Below are 25,492 nucleotides of genomic sequence, written 5' to 3' on the forward strand. Positions count from 1 at the left end.
AGAGAGTTATGGGCTGTGGGATTCAAATGGGGTTTAGCATGGTGTGCTCATTGAGTACAAGGAGTGGGGGGAGAAGACCTTGTCTGTCAAAGTGAGGGAAGGCAAGGTCAACAGGAATGGGTGCTCCCCAGGTGTGCAAACAGACTGACATTTCTGGGTGGGGCCCCCAGTGTTGGCATGCCTCTAATTCTTCTTCTAAAAACCCCTTCTCTTAAATTTGGTTTAATCCCCCCTGCTTAACACTGTATTCTATTTACCTAACCACTGTTAACTAAGCACCACCCTCCCTCCAGGGCACTGGTGGTTCCCTGGTAGAATTCTCACCTGCTCTGCTCCCTCTCCTTGTCTGTCACACCCTGATTTTCACCAATCTCTTTTTGCTCCACCCTCTCTATGTCACATCCAGTTTACACCCTCCTTGGCCAGTATATATAGGATAGGTTTGTGAGTTTTCAGTTTAGTTTTAGTTTAGCTTAGTTGGCTGAGATTGTGCTGCGTTCTGCATGAATAAAGAGATACTGCGTACAGCTCAGCCATGAGTCCCTGGTCTTCTGTCTCCTGTCTCCTGTCAGTGAAGCTCAGCCCAACACCCCAGGGCGAGGAACGTGCAGCTTTCTCACTCTTCTTCTTCCCCACAGGGACCTCTCCAGCAGAAGGACACAATGAAGAGTCCTCAAATACCAGAAAAACAAAGACTCTGGATGGTGGCCATAGACATCCTCGATCGAGCCCCTACAGCCATAGATATCCCAGATCGAGCCCCTACACACGCAAGAGAAGGTTGAGTGGACACAGGCAGAGGTCGCAAAACCTCAGGCCAGCAGCCTCCCATCCACCTCCCCTGAGACAATTCTTGGTGTCTTCATTGCGCTTAATGTCAGAATCCACCTATGACATGCTGACCCAACTGCCTCAGGAGCCCCAGGGGACACTGGCCCAGCTGCGGGCTCCCCTGTGGACCCTGGTGCACAGCTGCTATGCCATGGCCCACCAGGCAGCCTATGCCATCCCTGCAGAGGGCTGGCTCCTGCCTGTGGACTGTTCTGCAGAGCCCACCCAGGATGGAAGAGGAGAGCAGCACCTTTCTGAGAAGAGTTCCAAGGATGTGAGGGCAGCCAGGTCATGACGTCTCAAATACTGTTGCTCACCAGGGTTCATTTGGCTCCTCTGGCTGGCTAAGCAGGTCCCCCACCCCCCTCACTTCTCCATGTGCATCTCTCTGAAGATGCTTGTTTGGTCAAAGAGGACGACGTTTCCCAACTAGAAGCAAATCTGACTTCCTTTGACCGTCTATGAGTACCTGTGCTTGCCTGATAGATCCTCCAAGCAAGGTCTTCTGGACTACAAGAGACCTTCCATCCTCTGCCCCCCCCAAAAAAAAAAACCAAAACCTTGAAATTGAAGTGCCAGGGCTTGCAGAAGATGGCACATAATGGATGCCCCTCTACAGCACCATGGCATTCAACTCTGGGAGCACAAGGCAGCCTGCTATTCCTCAGTCAGAAGACCCACAGGCCTGTGACACAATCAGAGACTTGCAGGTGGTCTCAGGAAGAAAAGCAAGTTGGACTCATGATAGGGTGTTCGGCTACCAGGGCACCAAGGTGATGCTTGCTTGGGCTGTGGTGACTTTCAACTTGGCAGCCAGCAAGGACAGCTTATCAGGAGATCAAACAATAGCAGGTTGTTGGACATTCATGCCTGTGAATTCCTCATACTTGTGACTGCAAGCATTTTTACTCCCTCTTAGAAATGGAGGCTGAAAGTTTGCCTTCTCTCCCCTCCACACCTCTGAGGGAAATCTAGAGCCTTCCACAGCCAAGGGACTGGAGCTCTGCGTTTCCTTTAAATTGTCTGCTGTATTAAATCATGTCACTTGTAGTATTTTCATTGAAATTACACTATTTTTACAGTGAAATCTAGAAACTGCTTAGTGATTTATATATTGATCTAAATCTCTCAGACTTTAATAATTTATTAGCTATCACTCAATTCTGTTTTGTATTAAACTGAACTGAAATCATTGTCCTGGATTTGCACTGTGTGACTTTCCTTTTCCTAAATTTATCTGTATTTTGTACCATGGCATCTCATGTATATAATTTACATCTTTTGTAATAAGTTAAAATGCTAGTATATTTTGTCTTCTTTCTGGTCATTTCACATCACATCGTGTTTGAAAGAACATTAGTGAGTTCAAGAATATCCTAATTGGCAAAATCACATATACTGCCCTTTTATTTTTTCCAGAGCACTGCTCAGTTCTGGCCTATGGTGGTTTAATTGAAGTTCGAACCTAGGACTCTGGAGCCTCAGGTGTGAGAGTCTCTTTGCATAACCATTATGCTCTCCATCTCCACCCAGACAATGTCCTTTTGAAATTAACTGCCTGGAATGGCTAGGGGTCTCTTTTCCCATCTGTACCTACTTCACCTGCACTTTGAATTTCTGAGGCTCACAGTGCCAGTCAGGTGTGGGGGGTGGGACCTCATCATCCCTACTTGGGGAAGGTTGAAGGACAGTTGGTTGCAAATCAGTGTGCATGCAGGACATATTTTTGGACTATACAGAACCGAGTCCACATGTAGATAGTTATTTAAAACATCATGCCTCATTTGTGATACATTTTCATGCGTTTTTTTTCAGTACACTCTTCTTTTGGACTGTATGCTACAGACTTTTACTTTCTACGTCTTTTCTATTTGTTACTAACACTATTTTACACTACTAACAGCCACCACCCATTCTCCCAATGGTAATCACAGTAGTTCTCTCAGAATCTTAGGAAGACTTTGGTTCTGGTGTTTTTTTTTAATATTTGTGTAGACATAACAATTTAGTAATAATTTTGTATCGAAAAGTCTTTTCCTCCTTCCAGAAGGTTATCTTCTTTCCAGCAGGCTATCTTCACCTCTCAGTTCATGTGGGTCAATGAGTCAGCTCTTTATTGTTCTGGAAGCTTCATGTGAAATGGTTCTGCTAGTTGATAGACACTGTCTGTCACAATCTCTAGTTGGCCATTTTTTTTTCCCTTCAGGGCTATCATAAGGTTCTAGCAGGACCACTCCACTGCTCCTGAAGGACATTTTTCCTTTTTTAAAATTTATTTCCTTTACATATTTATTGATGAGAAAGATAGGTGGATGGTAGTCGGGCGGTAGAACACCGTGTTAAGCGCAGGTGGCGCAAAGCACAAGGATCCGGGTTCGAGCCCCCAGCTCCCCACCTGCAGGGGAGTCGCTTCACAAGCAGTGAAGCAGGTTTGCAGGTGTCTATCTTTCTTTCCCTTTCTCAGTCTTCCCCTCCTCTCTCCATTTCTCTCTGTCCTATCCAACAACGACAACATCAACAACTACAACGATAAAACAAGGGCAACAAAAGGGAATAAATAAATAAATATTTAAAAACAAAAACAATCTTAAAAAGAGAAAAAAAGAAAGATAGGTGAAGAGAGAGAAAAAACCAGGCATCACTCTGGTACACGTACTGCCAGGGCTTGAACTCAGAACCTCACACTTGGAAGTCAAGCATCTTATCCACCGTGCCACCTCCTGGGCCACCGTCCTTTTTATTTTTAATTCTATATAATAGGATAGAAGGGAAGTGACAGAGGAGAGAGTAGACAGGGAGAGTGAAAGATAGATACCGGCAGATCTGTTTCTCAACCTGCGAAGCATCCTGCTGTAGTTGGAATCTGGGACCTCAAACCCAGGTCCATATGTGTGTAATTACAAAGACGACTAAGGCAAGCATAAACCTATGGGACTACATCAAATTAAAATCTTCTGCACAGCTAAAGAAACTACTATACAACAAAGAAACCACTCACAGAATGGGAGAAGATCTCTACATGCCACACATCAGACAAGAGGCTAATAACCAGAATATATAAAGAAGTTGCAAACCTCAACAGCAAGAAAACAAATTACCCCATCCAAAAATGGGGGGAGGACATGGACAGAATATTCACCACAGAAGAGATCCATAAGGCCGAGAAACACATGAAAAAAAATGCTCCAAGTCTCTGCTTGTCAGAGAAATGCAAAAAAAAAAAAAAAAAAAAAAGGCGACAATGAGATACCACTTCACTCCTGTGGTGAGAATGTCATACATCAGAGAAGGTAATAGCAGCAAATGCTGGAGTGGTTGTGGGGTCAAAGGAACCCTCCTGTCCTTCTGGTGGGATGTCAATTGGTCAAGCCTCTGTGTAGAAGAGTCTGGAGAACTCTCAGTAGGCTAGAAATGGACCTACCCTATGATCCTTCAATTCATCTCCTGAAGATATATCCTAAGGGACCCAACACACCCATCCAAAAAGATCTGTGTACACATATGTTCTTGGCAGCACAATTTCTAATAGCCAAAACCTGGAAGAACCCAGGTGTTCAACAAAAGATAGTGGCTGAGCAAGTTGTGGTATATATATATATGCAATGGAATATTACTCAGCTGTAAAAAATGGTGACATCACAGTGTTCAGCCGAACTTGGATGGACTTTGACAAATTCATGTTCAGTGAAATAAGTCAGAAATAGAAGGATGAATATGGGATGGATGATCTCACTCTCAGGCAGAAGTTGAATAACAAAATCAGAAGAGGAAACACAAACAGAACCTGAACTGGAATTGGCATATTGCACCAAAGTAAAACACTCTGGGTTGGGTGGGTGGGGAGACTACAGATCCAGTGGTCTGGGAGGTGGCTCAGTGGATACATGACTGCACTCTCAATGATGAAGTCCTGAGTTCAATGCCCAGCAGCACATATACCACACTATTATCTGGGTCTTTCTCTCTCTCCTCCTTTAGCATTAATAAATAAAATATTTTTGAAAGTTTGTAAATCAAGGAAAAAAGGGTCTGAGGTGAGCCAAGAACCTACCCCATTTCTTTTAACTACGGGATAAGAGGGTTGTAACATCACACAATTCCTACCACCAGACGTCCATATCCATCCCCTCCCCTGATAGCTTTCCTATTCTTTAACCCTCTGGGAGTATGGACCCAAGATAATTGTGGGCTGCATAATGTGTCAGGTCTGGCTTCTGTAATTGCTTCCCCGATGCACATAGGTGTTGACAGACTGATCCATACTCCCAGACTGCCTCTCTCTTTCCCTAGTGGGAAGGGCTCTGGGAAAGCAGAGCTCCAAGTCACATTGTTTTCTGTCCAGAAAAGTCTGATCACATCCTGCTAGCTTCTGGGAACCTGGTGGCTGAAAAGGGAGTTCACATACAAAGCCAAACAAATTGTTGAATATCATGGACCTAAAGTCGGGAATAGTGCAGAAGAAGTGTTGCAGAGGTCCTCCATTTGGTTGAAAGCTAGTAGGCATATTTTAGTCATATTTAAAAGGGCTTGTGGCTATCCTAGTGTGTTTTTGTTTCTTTGTTTGTTTTTTGCCTGAGCCTGAAGTCTGATATGCAGGTTGATCCAAGTTATTGTTGGGGAGATGATGTCATGGCTGGAAAAGGGCCAGAAAGCTGGATCAGGGAAGAGAGTTGCTCCCTAATATGGCAAAGGGGTATAAATATTGTTGACTTCAAACTCCATCAATGTGATGTGATCTGGGGCCCATAGTTAGCTTAGGAAGTCACATAATTTTGGGTGCTGTGACCCTGTGTGCCCAAAGCCTTCTACTGAAATCTTAAATCCTACTTAGTTGACCTCAGGTCCTAGGGGCATTGGGAGGAGATAATAGAAGGTGGAAAGCATCCAGATGATGGGATTACAGCCCCTATTAAATATGCAAAGAGTTCTTGAAGGTACACCATCCACACAGGCAAAAGCCCTGAGGCAAAATTCACCCAGATCTCAGAGGCTATGTTAGTTAGCCTTCAGGTGATAGGATCCGGAGACTGGCAGGAAGTCGGGCTCTTTCCAGCCAATGGGAGCTAGACTTGCTCAGGACCTGAACCTACAAAAGCCAGGCAGAGCAGTCCAACCTTCACTTTTCAGCTACTTCAGCCACAGAGAGGATCTTTTCAGACCTTCAGGATGGAATCCAGAACTCAAGACCTGCACTCCAAGAGTCCAAACAACCCAACCCCCTCTGAGGAGGATCTGTGCCTGCAGCCCTCCTGTGAGGAAAAATGCTCAGATGTGGAGGAGACAGCAAAGCATGAAAAGTGTAAGAGAATTTCTTCCCCTCAACTGACTCCCAAATTAAGTTGAAACATGGAAGTGGTCTGTTAGCATGGAGGTTACCAGCAAGGTGGGGATGAGGGAAACAGAGGAAGACTGTATCTTTCATGAAAATATTTCTGGTTTGATTTAGATGGCTTGCTAATTTTTTTTGTACGTTTCTTTTGATAATTGTTTTTGGCTAAGACATTTCTCAGACTTTGGTCAATATGGTAACTCGGGCTTCATTCCTGAGAACCTATTCCCTCTAAATCCTGTTTTTATTTTGGTGAGAGATGAATGATGTCCAGGGAAGTTCATAGCCCCAAAGCTAGGTAAGGTGAGGAGCAGAGGCTTCAGGGAGGCCAGTCGCCTAAATGACTTCTTTTCTCCTAGGGTCTGAATCCAAGACAAAGAAGGAGAATTCTCCAGAAAAGGAGCAGAAAGGCACAGACATTTTGACTAGGCTATCAGGTGAGATTCCCTGTCCAGGGAGGAGAGGTTGGCCAGGGGGGAACCCAGTGCCCTTTAAGAGGCCTGGATGGGAGCTTGCGTTTAGGGTGTTATGGTCCTGCACTCAGGACAGAGTTGAAGCCCAATCTGGTCCCAGCCTGTGTCCTGTGTGTTCAGAGCCCTGAGGTTTGGGGTCTCCCACGGACAAAGACACTCATTCCATCTTGTGTCCACAGATTCAGAAAGCAGCTGTGATGAACAGAGTCCCAGAAAGTGGAGAAACCGCTCCTGGAATTGCACCCCCAAAGCAACAGGTAAATTTACTTTCTGGGTCCCCAGGTGCAAAGTCAGAGAGGAGGACAAGGGTTCTGGTTGTGAGAGCAGAGAGTTATGGGCTGTGTGATTCAAATGGGGTTTAGCATGGTGTGGTCATTGAGTACAAGGAGTGGGGGGAGAAGACCTTGTCTGTCAAAGTGAGGGAAGGCAAGGTCAACAGGAATGGGTGCTCCCCAGGTGTGCAAGCAGACTGACATTTCTGGGTGGAGCCCCCAGTGTTGGCATGCCTCTAATTCTTCTTCTAAAAACCCCTTCTCTTAAATTTGGTTTAATCCCCCCTGCTTAACACTGTATTCTATTTACATAACCACTGTTAACTAAGCACCACCTTCCCTCCAGGGCACTGGTGGTTCCCTGGTAGAATTCTCACCTGCTCTGCTCCCTCTCCTTGTCTGTCACACCCTGATTTTCACCAATCTCTTTTTGCTCCACCCTCTCTATGTCACATCCAGTTTACACCCTACTTGGCCAGTATATATAGGATAGGTTTGTGAGTTTTCAGTTTAGTTTTAGTTTAGCTTAGTTGGCTGAGATTGTGCTGCGTTCTGCATGAATAAAGAGATACTGCATACAGCTCAGCCATGAGTCCCTGGTCTTCTGTCTCCTGTCTCCTGTCAGTGAAGCTCAGCCCAACACCCCAGGGCGAGGAACGTGCAGCTTTCTCACTCTTCTTCTTCCCCACAGGGACCTCTCCAGCAGAAGGACACAATGAAAACTCTTCAAATACCAGAAAAACAAAGATTCTGGATGGTGGCCATAGACATCCTCGATCGAGCCCCTACAGCCATAGATATCCCAGATCGAGCCCCTACACACGCAAGAGAAGGTTGAGTGGACACAGGCAGAGGTCGCAAACCCTCAGGCCAGCAGCCTCCCATCCACCTCCCCTGAGACAATTCTTGGTGTCTTCATTGCGCTTAATGTCAGAATCCACCTATGACATGCTGACCCAACTGCCTCAGGAGCCCCAGGGGACGCTGGCCCAGCTGCGGGCTCCCCTGTGGACCCTGGTGCACAGCTGCTATGCCATGGCCCACCAGGCAGCCTATGCCATCCCTGCAGAGGGCTGGCTCCTGCCTGTGGACTGTTCTGCAGAGCCCACCCAGGATGGAAGAGGAGAGCAGCACCTTTCTGAGAAGAGTTCCAAGGATGTGAGGGCAGCCAGGTCATGACGTCTCAAACACTGTTGCTCACCAGGGTTCATTTGGCTCCTCTGGCTGGCTAAGCAGGTCCCCCACCCCCCTCACTTCTCCATGTGCATCTCTCTGAAGATGCTTGTTTGGTCAAAGAGGACGACGTTTCCCAACTAGAAGCAAATCTGACTTCCTTTGATCGTCTATGAGTACCTGTGCTTGCCTGATAGATCCTCCAAGCAAGCTCTTATGGGCTACAAGAGACCTTTCACCCTCTGCCCCCCCCCAAAAAAAAAAAACAACCTTGAAGCTGAAGTGCCAGGGCTTGCAGAAGATGGCACATAATGGATGCCCCTCTACAGCACCATGGCATTCAACTCTGGGAGCACAAGGCAGCCTGCTATTCCTCAGTCAGAAGACCCACAGGCCTGTGACACAATCAGAGACTTGCAGGTGGTCTCAGGAAGAAAAGCAAGTTGGACTCATGATGAGGTGTTCAGCTCCCAGGGCACCAAGGTGATGCTTGCTTGGGCTGTGGTGACTTTCAACTTGGCAGCCAGCAAGGACAGCTTATCAGGAGATCAAACAATAGCAGGTTGTTGGACATTCATGCCTGTGAATTCCTCACACTCGTGACTGCAAGCATTTTTACTCCCTCTTAGAAATGGAGGCTGAAAGTTTGCCTTCTCTCCCCTCCACACCTCTGAGGGAAATCTAGAGCCTTCCACAGCCAAGGGACTGGAGCTCTGCGTTTCCTTTAAATTGTCTGCTGTATTAAATCATGTCACTTGTAGTATTTTCATTGAAATTACACTATTTTTACAGTGAAATCTATGAAATGCTTAGTGATTTATATATTGATCTAAATCTCTCAGACTTTAATAATTTATTAGCTATCACTCAATTCTGTTTTGTATTAAACTGAACTGAAATCATTGTCCTGGATTTGCACTGTGTGACTTTCCTTTTCCTAAATTTATCTGTATTTTGTACCATGGCATCTCATGTATATAATTTACATCTTTTGTAATAAATTAAAATGCTAGTATATTTTGTCTTCTTTCTGGTCATTTCACATCACATAGTGTTTGAAAGAACATTAGTGAGTTCAAGAATATCCTAATTGGCAAAATCACATATACTGCCCTTTTATTTTTTCCAGAGCACTGCTCAGTTCTGGCCTATGGTGGTTTAATTGAAGTTCGAACCTAGGACTCTGGAGCCTCAGGTGTGAGAGTCTCTTTGCATAACCATTATGCTCTCCATCTCCACCCAGACAATGTCCTATTGAAATTAACTGCCTGGAATGGCTAGGGGTCTCTTTTCCCGTCTGTACCTACTTCACCTGCACTTTGAATTTCTGAGGCTCACAGTGCCAGTCAGGTGTGGGGGGTGGGACCTCATCATCCCTACTTGGGGACAGTTGAAGGACAGTTGGTTGCAAATCAGTGTGCATGCAGGACATATTTTTGGACTATACCGAACCGAGTCCACGTGTAGATAGTTATTTAAAACATCATGCCTCATTTGTGATACATTTTCATGCATTTTTTTTCAGTACACTCTTCTTTTGGACTGTATGCTGCAGACTTTTACTTTCTACGTCTTTTCTATTTGTTACTAACACTATTTTACACTACTAACAGCCACCACCCACTCTCCCAATGATAATCACAGTAGTTCTCTCAGAATCTTAGGAAGACTTTGGTTCTGGTGTTTTTTTTAATATTTGTGTAGACATAACAATTTAGTAATAATTTTGTATCGAAAAGTCTTTTCCTCCTTCCAGAAGGTTTTCATCTTTCCAGCAGGCTATCTTCACCTCTCAGTTCATGTGGGTCAATGAGTCAGCTCTTTATTGTTCTGGAAGCTTCATGTGAAATGGTTCTGCTAGTTGATAGACACTGTCTGTCACAATCTCTAGTTGGCCTTTTTTTTTTTTTCCCTTCAGGGTTATCATAAGGTTCTAGCAGGACCACTCCACTGCTCCTGAAGGACATTTTTCCTTTTTTAAAATTTATTTCCTTTACATATTTATTGATGAGAAAGATAGGTGGATGGTAGTCGGGCGGTAGAACACCGTGTTAAGCGCAGGTGGCGCAAAGCACAAGGATCCGGGTTCGAGCCCCCAGTTCCCCACCTGCAGGGGAGTCGCTTCACAAGCAGTGAAGCAGGTTTGCAGGTGTCTATCTTTCTTTCCCTTTCTCAGTCTTCCCCTCCTCTCTCCATTTCTCTCTGTCCTATCCAACAACGACAACATCAACAACTACAACGATAAAACAAGGGCAACAAAAGGGAATAAATAAATAAATATTTAAAAACAAAAACAATCTTAAAAAGAGAAAAAAAGAAAGATAGGTGAAGAGAGAGAAAAAACCAGGCATCACTCTGGTACACGTACTGCCAGGGCTTGAACTCAGGACCTCACACTTGGAAGTCAAGCATCTTATCCACCGTGCCACCTTCTGGACCACCGTCCTTTTTCTTTTTAATCCTATATAATAGGATAGAAGGGAAGTGACAGAGGAGAGAGTAGACAGGGAGAGGGAAAGATAGATACTGGCAGATCTGTTTCTCAACCTGTGAAGCATCCCTGTTGTAGTTGGAGTCTGGGGCCTGAAACCCAGGTCCATATTTGTGGTCTTCTGCATAGTACTATGAGCACTGAAATGGGTGTGCCACCACCCAGCCCCCTCTCAGGATAGTCTTAACTGTACAGGTCTGGTTTGCATTGGTTTGTTGTGACCAAATTGAGATGGTATTGTGACTTCAAATTGTTTTGCAGATCCTCTTGAAATAGACCATTCATTTGTATATTAGAGTACAGAGAGAGAGAGAGAGAGAGAATCTGATTGAGAAGAGTGTCAGCCAGCCCAGGTATGTGACTAGCCAATGCACCACAGCCTAGACTTCTGGGATGCAGTTTCTGTGTTTTGACACTGAATGGTTTTCTGTACATGTCCAGTCTTTCTATTGTTCTTTCTTAAATCATAGGATTCTACTTAAATTGTTCAAGGAGACTGAGAATCAGAATGTCATTCTAACACATAACATGATATCAGATTCCACAGTGATTTTGCTGAGATTAGGTAACAGATCAGTAAGTGGCTGACTCCGGAGTACAGATCATGATGCCTAGGCTGTGCTGACTCCCTGGTCCCATACTCAGGCAGCCTCTAGGAAAAATGAGCTAGTATGAGACTGAGAGGCACAGTGTGAGAAGTGATGCTGTGGAGTCTTTGAATTAATGAACACATGTTGGCCCATTGTAATCATAGGTGATCTCACTCAGCATTAGATCTTCCCTTCTCCCTCTCTCTCTGTGAGGTGTGTGAATTGTCCCTCAGGAGACAGATATAGTGTTATCCAAGACAGAAAGACAAATCTTGAAAATACACCATTATCAATGGTGGTAGAATAAAACCCATAGCCCCCAAAATGCAAGCTCTGTGGGCCTGGCAGTCTTCGGTAATAAAAAGACCAGGAAATGGGGGCTAGACAGTGGAACACCTGGTTAAGCACACAGGATGTAGGTTCCAGGCCTTGCTCCACCCTGCCAAGAGAAGCTTCACAGGTGGTGAAGCAGTGTTGCAGGTGTCATTCTGTCTGTCTTCCTCTCTACCTCCCTCACTCCTCTCAAATTCTATCTGTGTATATCCAATAATAATTAAATGAAAATATTAAAAAGTTGGGAATGTGGGAGTAGGGCTGTAGCGCAGCGGGTTAAGTGCAGGTGGCGCAAAGCACAAGGACTGGCATAAGGATCCCGGTTCGAACCCCGGCTCCCCACCTGCAGGGGAGTCGCTTCACAGGCGGTGAAGCAGGTCTACAGGTGTCTGTCTTTCTCTCCTCCTCTCTGTCTTCCCCTCCTCTCTCCATTTCTCTCTGTCCTATCCAGCAACGACAACAACAATAATAACTACAACAATAAAACAACAAGGGCAACAAAAGGGAATAAATAAATAAAATAAAATAAAATAAAGAAAAAAAAGTTGGGAATGTTTCAAATGTTGTGTAAGTCACCTGTCTGCATACATCACTGAAAGAAAAAAATAAGAACAAGAGAAAAGCCAGATGTTGAGCATTGGAGGAGTCTCCCATACAATTTACACTGCTGATATACTGCCCTCTTGGGGATGTAGCAGAAAGCACATAGTGAAAACATCATTAATGACATCTCAATGGAACCCTTTCAAAATATCAAAAATACATGTCAATTCATTGACAAAAATACAAGAACTCTTTAAATCTGAACAATTCTCGGCTTTGGCCTATTTGTGATGGTGGAGGGAGGGAGCTGGGTTGATGGGAGCTCACAGCATCTCAGTGAAAGTCCTTTGCATACCCATGATGCAGTCCTGAACCTGTGCTATCTCAGTTTAATGAGTAAAGTACTTGTAGAGGACTGTGATTCCCCAACAAATGATTTGTAGTTGAGTGAGCAGCATGGGTAGAAGAGATATTGTAACAATTAGCTTGATCTGGAATCTTTTTTTTTTTTCTTTTTGTGATAGCTTCCTATCAACTTCTGTCCTATGGATCTTATGCTATCCCGCTATTATCCTGTACCATCTTCTCTTTCACCAGGGAGAATGATAAAGACAAGTTCTTTTCCTATCACATTTTTATGTCATCTACTCTTCTAGGACATGGGAAAATAAAATAAAAGTCTACAGTATGCAATCCCATTTCAAAGACCCAACACAATGTCCATTACATTGGTGCTCATATCCATATGATTTAGTAAACAAATGGTTTCAAATAAAAATATCAAGACAATTGAGCTAAATTGTCCCAGTATCTTCTCTATTGTTCCATGATTATTTAAATCTAAGGTAACTGAATAAGAATACCAGAGCCCTTCCAGATCTTCATGGGAGCTTGTTGGGGAGTGGATCTGTGGCTTTAGGCCTCAGGCAGGCAAAGCTCTAATTTTATGAGTCTTTATTGGACCATCAAGGAGTTTACTGATATAATGGGTGGGACAACAAGGGAGGGACAGCTGGCAGGTAGGGAAAGGCCCCATCCTGCACAGAAGATGTGGCAGGAGGGAAACTAAGAATCTCCTCAAGACTCAATTCAATTAGGATTTAAAATTGGTCAATGAGGGCCAGGTGGTGATGCTCCTGGTTAAGCACACACATTACAGTGGTGTGCAAGGTTGCAGGTTCAAGCCCCTGGTCCTCACCTGCAGCGGGATAGCTTTATCAGTGTTGAAGCAGAGCTGCAGGTGTCTTTCTGTCTGTCTCCCTCCTCTCTCAATTTCTTTCCCTACCCAATAAATAAATAAAAATAAGTTATAAAAAATAAATGAAATTGGTCAATGATAGAGCAACAGACACACCCTACAGGTTTATAAAACACAGCATAGAATTCTCTCTCTTCTCTCTCTTTTCTCTACCTTTCTGCCTTGACCAGCCATCAGAGAACCTGAGAGGCAGAGTCTTCTATGCAGTGTGCCAAAACCAGGCTGATCTGTAGGAAGAAGGGGCCCTACCACTACAGCAGAGGCCACAGCTGGGCAGCGCTTTCCAGAGTCCAGTTGAGCGGGACAGTGAAACCACCCATCTGAGGATGGAAGCTCTGAGGTCATGCACCCAGTGGAGAGGTGGCATTGGAACACTGTCAGCTGAGTGTCTGGGCTTGGGGGTGGGAAATTTCATTGAGGGCAGGCTCCCACTCTGGCCAATTTGGAAGACTTACAGGTCAAACAACTTGAAATGCTGGGTTCAGAGTAGGAGGATCAATAGGTGAGCTGCCTCTAGATATGGATATAGGGACTCCTTGAACTCTGGCTCCACATCACTGTGGAGCTATTTTCATTCTAAATCACAAACTGTCAGTTTTCTTATTTATTGGGTTTATCATCACATTGTAGATAGAATGTTTACTGACACCCTCAAAAGCAGTTAGTATTTTTAACCTATGAGAATATATATATATATATATATATATATATATATATGCAAAATCATTGTGGAAATTATAAATGACTCCCTCAAATAACCAATAAATTAAACTGCAAGAAAAAAAATGAATCTCTGTTGACTTGCTTTGGTTCAGTGGACTCTTTTCGAGGGGTGGTTCAGAGATCTCTGAAATTGCCCTTATGCAGGGTACACAGCATATTGGTTATGTAAATAGATTGTCATTCTGAGGCTCTGAAGTCCCAGGTTCAATCTCCTGCACCACTATAAGCCAGAGCTGAGCAGTGCTCTGGTTAAAAAAAGAAAAAAAAGTACATTGCCCTTTAAAGAATGTATGGAGGACTTCCGGAAGAGAGGCTACAACAAGCAGCAACTGTGTTTCTCGCCTCTTCTCTCCTGAATGAACTAGGAATATAAAAGCAGACCACCTGGGACTGAAACAAGACAGTACTAGAACGACTTCAGCAACCTGCCATATCACCTGTGTGTGCAAACACTTGTGTCTGGTGGACAGAGAGACACTTATGGAGAGTTTAAGTGGCTGGTAACAGTCCTGCAGTTTATCAGTTGAGACACCACCTCCACTCTATTTCACCAACAAGGGGACAGCTAAAGGGAGGAGAGGACTCCTCTGAGACCCACCAAATGCAACTGTGAGTCTTCATTGCTACTGCACTCAGAATCTGGAGCAACAGTGGGGGTGTGGGGGGCCTGAGCTGACACCAAGGGACAGAGAGCTAACCAGGAAACTCAGGAGAAGATCTATACCTCCATGGCCTAGTAGTGGGGCTATGAGAGTCTCTTTGCATATTCACTGGATTATCTCTGCCACACCCTGCTTTATCTCTTGGTCAGCAGTCAGTGATTAAGCTAAAAAGCCTACTTATAGTTTAAAACCCTCAGGCTCCCATAGCTTACAGGGAAAAAAAGCACAAAAGAGGTTTTAAAGCCAATGAACATCAAATCAGGGATTAGAATACTAATGAAACAACTATTAACTTCCACAACTGGGAACCATTTGATTACCTTACTTAGACACAAGTCAAATCTAGGCAAGAGTGATCAGTAATTTGAAAAGTACTGAGAGAGGTACCTCATGACATACTATACAGAATGGTTAAAGTAACAAGAAGAAATATTTTAGAAATGAATCAGGACAACAGTCCAGCTAAAAGCCCCCCAAAGGGTGAAGTACAAAATAATGAGGTCAATATCCAAACACTAGTTAAGGAAATAATCACAAGTGTGAGTAAAGTGTTTGAAAGAATTGTCAGGAGTCTGGCAGTAGTGCAGTGGATTAAGCGCAGGTGGCACAAAGCGAAAGGACCAGCATAAGGATCCGGGTTCGAGTCCCTGGCTCCCCACCTGCAGGGGAGTCGCTTCACAAGCAGTGAAGCAGGTCTGCAGGTGTCTATCTTTCTCTCCCCCTCTCTGTCTTCCCTTCCTCTCTCGATTTCTCTCCGTCCTATCCAAGAACAATGACATCAATAACAACAATAAAACAACAAGTGCAACAAAAGGGAATAAATAAATAAATATTTTTTTAAAAAGAAAGAATTGTCATCAGAAATGCAGGAACAACCACTGAGACTCTGGAAGAAAACACTAGTTATTTCAAGGTTATTAGAGAATTGAAAGCTGAAATTGATGAGCTAAGAACACAGCTAGCTGAACAAGCTAAAACAGTATCAGAACAGGGTAACAAATTAGATGAACTCCAGAAAACAGCAGAGGGGAGAGAGAATAGAACCAATGAGGCTGAAGGCAGAATTAGCCAGATTGAGGACAGATTAGAGACAACTAAAAAAAATTAAGAGATGTCAAAAAGAGATTAAGAGATACTGAAAACAACAACAGAGACCTATGAGATGACTTTCAAAGAATCAATATATGCATTATTGGCTTACCAGAGCAAGAAAGAGAAGGAGAGGGAGAAAGCAATCTTCAGATGGCCATAATAGCTGAAAACTTCTCCAGTCTAGTCAACATCAAAGACATACAGGCTCAAGAAGACAGAGGATCCCAAACAGAATTAACCCAGACTTAAAGACAATAGGACACATCATATTTAGAATGGAAAGGAATAAGGATAAAGAAAGGATCCTGCAGGCTGCAAGAGAAAAAACAAAGAGTCAACTACAGAGGAAAACCCACAAGATTAGCAGCAGTCTTCTCCACACAAACACTACAGGCCGGAACACAATAGCAAGATATCTGTCGAGTGCTCAAGGAGAAAGGCTTTCAACCAAGAATACCGTATCCTGCTAGATTTTCATTCAGACTAGATGGAGGCATATAAACCTTGTCAGACAAGCAAAAGTTCAAGGAATCAACTAACAACAAACCTGCCCTTAAAGAAGTTTTGAAAGATCTCCTATAAACAAACAGACCACCAAAAAATAGGCCATATATCAGAACACTCTAAAACTCTACAAAACTGGTGTTAAAAAATCTTCAATCTTTGATGTCAATAAATGTCAATGGCCTGAATTCACCTATTAAAAGACACAGAGTAGGAAGGTGGATCAGAAAAAACAAGCCAACTATATGCTGTCTACAGGAAACCCACCTAACTCAACAAGACAAATACAGACTCAAAGTGAAAGCATGGAAAGCCAATTGTCCACAATAAAAGGGCAGGAACAGCTATTCTCATATCTCACAAGACAGACTTTAAAATAGATAAAATTTAAAAAGATAGGGGTGGACATTACTTAATGCTCAAAGGATCAGTCAATCAAGAGGACTTAACAATTATTAACATCTATGTACCCAGTGAGAAACCAATTAATCACATCAAACAGCTACTGAAACAGCTACAGCAATATATTAGCTGCAACTCAGTCATAGTAGGGGACTTCAAAACCCTACTGTCTCAATTTGACAGATCATCCAGGCAGAAAATCAATAAAGAAATGAGGGTGGTAAATGAAGAAATAGATAAACTAGAACTATTGGACATTTTCAGAGTCATTCATCCCAAGAAACTGGAATACACATTTTACTCAAGTCCCCATGGGTCATTCTCAAGGATAGACCCCTATGTTAGGCCACAAAGACAGCATCAGCAAATGGAAGAGCATTGAAATCATCCCAAGCATCTTCTCAGACCACAGTGGAATGAAACTAACACTTGACAATAAACAAAAGAGTAGTAATAGTCCCAAAATGTGGAAGCTCAACTGTACACTTCTTAACAACTTCTGGGTCAAAGAGGAAATCAAGGAAGAAATCAAAATGTTTCGAGATTTCAGTGAAAATGAAGACACAAGCTATCAGAATATTCGGGACATAGCTAAGGCAGTACTGAGAGGGAAGTTCATTGCCATACAAGCACACATTAGGAAACAATAAAAAGCACAAAGAAACAGCCTGACTGCACATCTTAAAGACCTGGAAAAAGAAGAACAAACCAACCCTACAGCAATCAGAAGGACAGAAATCACTAAAGTTAAGGTAGAAATCAATAACATTGAAAATAAGAAAACCGTACAAAAGATCAACGAAAGTAAATGTTGGTTCTTTGAAAGAGTGAGCAAAATCAACAAACCTTTAGCCAGACTCACAAAACAAACAAAGGGAGAAGACCCACATAAATCAGATCATAAATAAAAGAGGAGATATCACAACAGACACTGCAGAAATTCAGCACATCATGAGAGTTTTCTATGAACAACTATATGCCACACTAAGCTAGAGAACCTGGGAGAACTGGTTCATTTTCTAGATACCTACAAACTTCCAAAACTTAGTAAGGAGGAAGTAGATAGCATGAACAGGCCCATCGCAGCTAATGAAATTGAAACAGTTATCAAAAATCTTCTCAAATATAAAAGTCCTGGACCAGATGGTTTTACAAATGAATTCTACAAAACCTTCAAAGAAGAACTTATACCTCTCCTTTTAAAAGTCCTCCAGGGGAATCGGGCAGTAGTGCAGCAGGTTAAGTGCACGTGGCGCAAAGTGTAAGAACCAGGGTAAGGATCCCGGTTCGAGCCCAGGGCTCCCCACCTGCCGGGGAGTTGTTTCACAGGTGGTGAAGCAGGTCTGCAGGTGTCTGTCTTTCTCTCCCCTCTCTGTATGTATTCCTCTCCTCTCTCCATTTCTCTCTGTCCTATCCACCAATGACATCAATAATAACTACAACAATAAAACAACAAGGACAACAAAAGGGAATACATAAATAAATAAATATAAAAAAATTTTAAAAAGAAAGAAAAGTCTTCCAGAAGATAGAAGTCACTGGAATTCTCCCTTTCAGCTTCTATGAAGATAACATCACTTTCATAACAAAAGTAGACTATGACACAACCAAAAAGGAAAACCACAGTCTAATATCTCTGATGAACATAGATGATAAAATATTGAACAAAATTCTAGCCAACCGGATACAGCAGTATTTTAAAAAGATTGTTCATCATGACCAAGTGGGGTTTATCCCAGGGATGCAAGGTTGATTTAATCTACGTCAATCAATCAACGTTGTCTACCACATCAATAAAAGCAAGACCAAAAACCACATGGTCATATCAATAGATGCAGAGAAAGCCTTTGACAAAATACAACATCCCTTTATGATCAAAGCAATACAAAAAATGGGAATAGATAAAAAATTCCTCAAAAAGGTGGAGTCTATATATAACAAACTTACAGCCAGCATCATACTCAATGGTGAAATACTGGAAGCATTTCCCCTCAGATAAGGTACTACCCAGGGATGTCTACTATCACCATTACTATTCAACATAGTTTTGGAAGTTGTTGTCATAGCAATCCAGCAGGAGCAAGGAATTAATGGCATACAGACTGGAAGAGAAGAAGTCAAACTCTCCCTATTTTCAGATGACATCACAGCATACATAGAAAAACCTAAGAAATCCAGCAAGAACCTTTTGGATATCATCAGGCAATACAGTAAGGTGTCAGGCTACAAAATTAACATTCAAAAGTCAGTGGCATTCCTCTATGCAAACACTAAGAAGAAATTGAATTCCAGAAATCAATTCCTTTTACTATAGCAACAAAAACAATCAAAAATCTAGGAATAAACCTAACCAGAGAAGTGAAAGCCTTGTATACTGAAAATTATGAGTCACTACTCAAGAAACATGAAAAAGATATTCCATGTTCATGGGTTGGAAGAATTAACATCATCAAAATGAATATACACCCAGAGCCATCTACAAATTTAATGCTATCCCCATCAAGATCCCAACCACATTTCTTAGGCAAATAGAACAAATGCTACAAATGTTTACCTGGAAACAGAAAAGACCTAGAAAGTTGAACTATAGGGCCATTGTCATCAAAACTGCTTGGTACTGAAATATGAATAGAAACACTGACCAGTGGAATAGAATTGAGAGCCCAGAAGTAAGCCCCAACACCTATGGACATCTAATATATATTTTTAAATTTATTTAATTTAATTTATTTATTCCCTTTTATTGCCCTTGTTGTTTTATTTTTGTAGTTATTATTGTTGTTGTCATCGTTGTTGGATAGGACAAAGAGAAATGGAGAGAGGAGGGGAAGACAGAGAGGAGGAGAGAAAGATAGTCACCTGTAGACCTGCTTCACCACCTGTGAAGCGACTCCCCTGCAGGTGGGGAGCCGGGGTTCGAACTGGGATCCTTATGCCGGTCCTTGTGCTTTGCACCACCTGCGCTTAACCCACTGCACTACAGCCCAACTCCCTGGACATCAAATATTTGATAAAGGTGCCCAGACTATTAAATAGGGAAAGTGAGTCTCTTCAACAAATGGTGTTGGAAAAAATGGGTTGAAACATGCGAAAGAATGAAACTGAACCTCTATATTTCACCAAATAAAAAAGTAAACTCCAAGTAGATTAAGGACTTGGATGTTGGACCACATACTATCAGATACTTAGAGGAAAATATTGGCAGAAGTCTTTTCAGTATACATTTTAAAGACATCTTCAAAGCAACGAATCCAATTACAAGGAAGACAAAGGCAAGCATAAACCTCTCGGAGTACATCAAATTAAAAAGCATCTGCTACTCAAACCGAGAGACCCCTCACAGAAAGGGAGAAGATCTTTACATACCATACATCAGACAAGAGGCTAATAACCAGAATATATAAAGAACTTGCAAATCTCAACAGCAAGAAAAAAAATAACCCCATCCAAAAGTGGGGGGAGGACATGGACAGAATATTCACCACAGAAGAGATCCAAAAGGCCAAGAAACACATGAAAAAAGGCTCCAAGTCTCCGCTTGTCAGAAAAATGCAAATCAAGACAACAATGAGATACCACTTCACTTCCTTGAGAATGTCATACATCAGAAAAGGTAACTGCAGCAAGTGCTGGAGAAGTTGTGAAGTCAAAAGAACCCTCCTGCACTGCTGGTGGGAATGTCAATTGGCCCAACCTCTGTGGAGAACAGTCTGGAGAACTCTCAGAAGGCTAGAAATGAACCTACCCTATGATCCTTCAATTCCTCTCTTGGGGATATATCCTAAGGAACCCAACAACCTGTCCAAAAAGAAATCTGTGTACACATATGTTCTTGGCAGCACAATTTGTAATAGCCAAAACCTAGAAGTAACCCAGGTGTCCAACAACAGTTGAGTGGCTGAGCAAGTTGGGGTCTATATGGAATACTAAAATGGAATACTATTCAGCTATAAAAAATGGTGACTTCACCATTTTCAGCCGATCTTGGATGAACCTTGAAAAATTTATGTTAAGTGAAATAAGTCAGAAACAGAAGGATGAATATGGCATGATCTCACTCTCAGGCAGAAGTTGAAAACCAAGCTCAGAAGAGGAAACACAAATAGAATCTCAATTGGAATTGGCGTATTGCACCAAAAAAGACTCTGGGGTGGGTGGGTGGGGAAAATACAGATCCAAGAAGGATGACAGAGGACCTACTGGGGGTTGTATTGATATATGGAAAACTGGGAAATGTTATGCATGCACAAACTATTGTATTTACTGTCGAATGTAGAACATTAATTCATCAAGAAAGAAATTTTTAAAAAAGTATGGAAAAAACATTAACATTAATTTTCAGAGGATTAGGAAGGAGGTATCTGTCCCATTCTAAATTATTCTTGTGTGGAGAGAGTGAGTTGATCTATGACTTAGTTCCAGTTGTCCCCAAAATTTGTAAATCAAGTGGTCTGGGAGGTGGCTCAGTGGATACATCACTGCACTCTCAAGGATGAAGTCCTGAGTTCAATCCCCAGCAGCACACGTACCACAGTGATATCTGGTTCTTGCATTCAGGGTGTTATGGTCCTACACTCAGGACAGAGTTGGAGCCCAATCTGGTCCAGCCTGTGCCCTGTGTGTTCAGAGCCCTGAGGTTTGGGGTCTCCCACTGACAAAGACACTCACTCCATCTTGTGTCCACAGATTCAGAAAGCAGCTGTGATGAACAGAGTCCCAAAAAGTGGAGAAACTGCTCCTGGAATTTCACCCCCAAAGCAACAGGTAAAGCTTACTTTCTGGGTCCCCAGGTGCAAAGTCAGAGAGGAGGACAAGGGTTCTGGGTGTAAGAGCAGAGAGTTATGGGCTGTGGGATTCAAATGGGGTTTAGCATGGTGTGCTCATTGAGTACAAGGAGTGGGGGGAGAAGACCTTGTCTGTCAAAGTGAGGGAAGGCAAGGTCAACAGGAATGGGTGCTCCCCAGGTGTGCAAGCAGACTGACATTTCTGGGTGGGGCCCCCAGGGTGAGGAACCTGCAGCTTTCTCACTCTTCTTCCCCACAGGTACCTCTCCAGCAGAAGGACACAATGAACACTCCTCAAATACCAGAAAAAGGAAGACTCTGGATGGTGGCCATGAGAACCATAGATATCCCAGATCAAGCCCCTGCACACACAAGAGAAGATTGACTGGACACAGGCAGAGGTCCCAAACCCTCAGGCCAGCAGCCTCCCATCCACCTCCCCTGAGAAAAATCCTGGTGTCTTCACTGAGCTTCATGTCAGAATCCACCTATGAGTTGCTGACACAGTTGCCTCAGGAGGCCCAGGGCACGCTGGCCCAGCTGCAGGCTCCCCCGTGGACCCTGGTGCACAGTTGCTATGCCATGGCCTCCCAGGCAGCCTTTGCCATCCCTGCAGAGGGCTGGCTCCTGCCTGTGGCCTGTTCACAGAGCCCACCCCGGATGGAAGAGGAGAGCAGCACCTCTCAGAGGAGAGTTCTAAGGATGTGAGGGCAGCCAGTTCATGACGTCTCAAACACTGTTGCTGGCACTGGGCAGTGCAACTGCCCCACCGCCACCGCTAGGGAGGCAGCGCCATGACCTCAAGGCCCTAGCACAGATGGACTGAAGGACAGGAGGACAGTGCTGCCAGATGTCAAACCTCAGGGGTAGCAGCCAAGAGAGGAAAGGTGGAGTTTCTCTCGGGAGCATGGGAGCATGGGTAACAACTGACTGGCTGCCTGGCTGCCGGGCTGCCTGTATGCCTGCCGCTGTCAAGATGGGTTTCCCAACGCCTCTCCTCTCCTCTCCTCTCCTCTCCTCTCCTCTCCTCTCCTCTCCTCTCCTCTCCTCTCCTCTCCTCTCCTCTCCTCTCCTCTCCTCTCCTCTCCTCTCCTCTCCTCTCCTCTCCTCTCCTATTGTTTATTCTCTCTTCCGGATGCCCTGCTCACCAGTTCCAGCCCTGATTACGGGGCTCTCAGGACAGCATCCCTCCGGCCGGCTCACTGGAGGCCCCAGCTCACAGGCTTCTGATCACCCCACCCACACCCCCTAATCCCACACCTTGTTCAGCCCTGCTGCCCTCCCCAGCCAACGTGGCCACCTGGCAACCTACCTGTACAGGGTTGATTGAATTTATCATTCAAAAAAATGTCTTTTTTTTTCCTTTTTTTTTTTTTGTCTCCAGGGTTATTCCTGGAGCTGACTCAGTGCCTGCACCATGAATCTACTGCTCCTTGAGGCCATTTTCCCCATTTTTTGTGCTTGTTGTTGTTGCCTCATTGTGGTTATTATTATTATTGTTGATGCCATTCGTTGTTGGGTAGGACAGAGATAAATGGGGAGAGGAAGGGAAGACAGACAGGGGGAGAGAAAGATAGACAGGTGCAGACCTGCTTCAGTGCCTGTTAAGAGACTCCCCTGCAGGTTGGAAGCCGGTGGCGAGGGGTTCCTCGAAGATGGCGGACTGAGAAGCTGCTAGTGGCTTGAGCTCTGACCACATCTCCTGGAAACGGTAGGATTTTCTGTCTTTAGTAGGCCAGTCAATAAGGGGTCCTAGTGGTGACACCAAGGAGGTGACTATAACTTAATTTGGGTTAAAAAATAGAGTAGAAAGGGAAAATTTTTTTTCTTTTAAATTATTACTCCCAAAGCGCACCTCCTCCCCCTTCCCCCCCCCATAACCAGTCCCTGGGGACCGGCTCCTAGCAGGCTCCCCTGCTGAACTTCTTTCTTTACCAAGATTCCTGTCCCACCAGGGAGTATCATTCATTCTAAGTCTATTCCCTTCTGAAACCTCTGGCCTTTTTTCTTTCTAAGTAGCCAACGAGCTGCCTCTGCACAACAGCTCCCCTCCCCCCCCATAGCTAGCTAAATAATAAAAAATAAATAAATAAAAACTCTTTCAGTCCTTTTTATTACTGTTCTTTTCTTATCTTTTTCTTTCTTCTCTCTTTCTTTTTTTTTTGTTTCTTCTCATTCTTGCCGTCCTTTCTTCCTTAATCCTACAACTTTCTGAATTCACTGATACATGTTTGGGAATTCTTTAGGGGAAGAAATCTGACTCAGAGTGGACTCTCTCTGCGAATATCTCTGATCAACTTCCCTTCCTCCTTTAGCTACCCCTAGAATATACAATGGATAGTAGATTTGCATAACTGTCTATTCCTGCTATCCTTGTCTAGTCCTGAGGGTTTTTTCTTTCTTTCTTTCTTTCTTTCTTTCTTTCTTTCTTTCTTTCTTAACAATCAGCTGCCTCTGCTCAGGAGGCTTGAGGCAATCTTGGACAGTGTGTTTTACCCTGCTCTATTTTATTATTAATATTATATAAAGGCATATATCTTCCCCCCCTTAGGTTGATCAGAATTAACTCTTAGGGTATCTTTCATTGCTATGGTAGTGGGCATCTTATCTTTTTTTTTTTTTATTTAAGAAAGGAATAATTAATAAAACCATAGGGTAGGAGGGGTACAACTCCACACAATTCCCACCACCCAATCTCCATATCCCACCCCCTCCCCTGATAGCCTTCCTATTCTCCATCCCTCTGGGAGCATGGACCCAGGGTCATTGTGGGTTGCAGAAGGTAGAAGGTCTGGCTTCTGTAATTGCTTCCCCACTGAACATGGGCGTTGACTGGTCGGTTCATACTCCCAGTCTGCCTCTCTCTTTCCCTAGTAGGGTGGGTCTCTGGGGAAGCTGAGCTCCAGAACACATTGGTGGGGTCTTCAATCCAGGGAAGCCTGGCCAGCATGCTGATGGCATCTGGAACCTGGTGACTGAAAAGAGAGTTAACATACAAAGCCAAACAAATTGTTGAGCAATCATGGACCCAAAGCTTGGAACAGTGGAGAGGAAGTATTAGGGAGGTACTCACTGCAAGCTCTAGTGTACTTCTGCTTTCAGGTATATATTTTGCAGTAGTTTATAGATACATGTGAAGATATGCTCTCTCTCACAGAAACTGGTGTATATCTAGGTTTTGGGACTTTGTTAGAAAGTGAACCACCTGAGATGAAATTAGAGTATACTATGAAAGGAAAGGTCTCACCCAAGTAATGAAGCTGAAGGGTTGTCATTCCACAAGTGAAGTCTCTGGACACAATCTGAAGTGAAGTGGTGGACATCTTATCTATTGTGAGAGGAACTTGTCTCATTACTCCTACTTCCTCTACAGACTCTCCCCTTCTTCCTCCTAACTAATTAAAAAAATAAATAAATAAAATAAAATAAAATAATCAATTTAAAAAATTTTTCCTTTCACTGCTCTTTTATTACAGCTCTTTTTCTTATCTTTTCTCTTTCCTCTCTCTTGTTTCTCTCTCTTTTTTTTTAATCTTGTCATACACTTCTTCCTTCCTTCTTCGTTGCCTTTCTGAATTTGTGAATTATTTTGGGGAAGAAACTGACTCAGAGTGGACTCTCTATGTGTGTATCTCTGCTCTACTTCCCTTTCTCCTCTTATTACCCCTAGAATATACAGTGGATAGTAGATTTGCATAACTGTCTATTCTTGCTATCCCTTATTTCTTTTCTCTTTCTTCTTCACTTGGACTTGGTTGCTATTTTTTCACGGACTGGAGACATTGTTTGGCTAACTGGTAGTGATTAAACTGCTTCAATACTTGCTTCAGTTGCTATTGTAATTCCTGAGGTTGGTGAGTGCATTTGTCATAAAGGTATTTAGTACAGTGTTGCTTGTACTCAAGACACAACAACTGAGGAACAACAGAGCATAAAAAAGAAACACATAAATAAAAAAATGGGTAGATCAAAAACAAATAAAACTGCTACTCCAATGAATGAAGATAAGAGCCCAGAAGAAACTACAAATCA

At 43.3% G+C, this 25,492-nt stretch overlaps 1 long non-coding RNA gene across 1 annotated transcript; it reads left to right on the top strand.

Moving 5' to 3' along the window:
* Nucleotides 1-6,559: 6,559 nt before the first annotated feature.
* LOC132535502 (uncharacterized) lies at nucleotides 6,560-21,889 on the top strand. Its single transcript, XR_009547293.1, has 3 exons — nucleotides 6,560-6,597; nucleotides 6,813-6,890; nucleotides 21,720-21,889. It is a non-coding gene; the product is annotated as an uncharacterized LOC132535502 (long non-coding RNA).
* The last annotated feature ends 3,603 nt before the right edge of the window (nucleotides 21,890-25,492 follow it).

Source organism: Erinaceus europaeus, chromosome 23, assembly GCF_950295315.1.
Source record: "Erinaceus europaeus chromosome 23, mEriEur2.1, whole genome shotgun sequence".
Classification (NCBI taxonomy): domain Eukaryota; kingdom Metazoa; phylum Chordata; class Mammalia; order Eulipotyphla; family Erinaceidae; genus Erinaceus; species Erinaceus europaeus.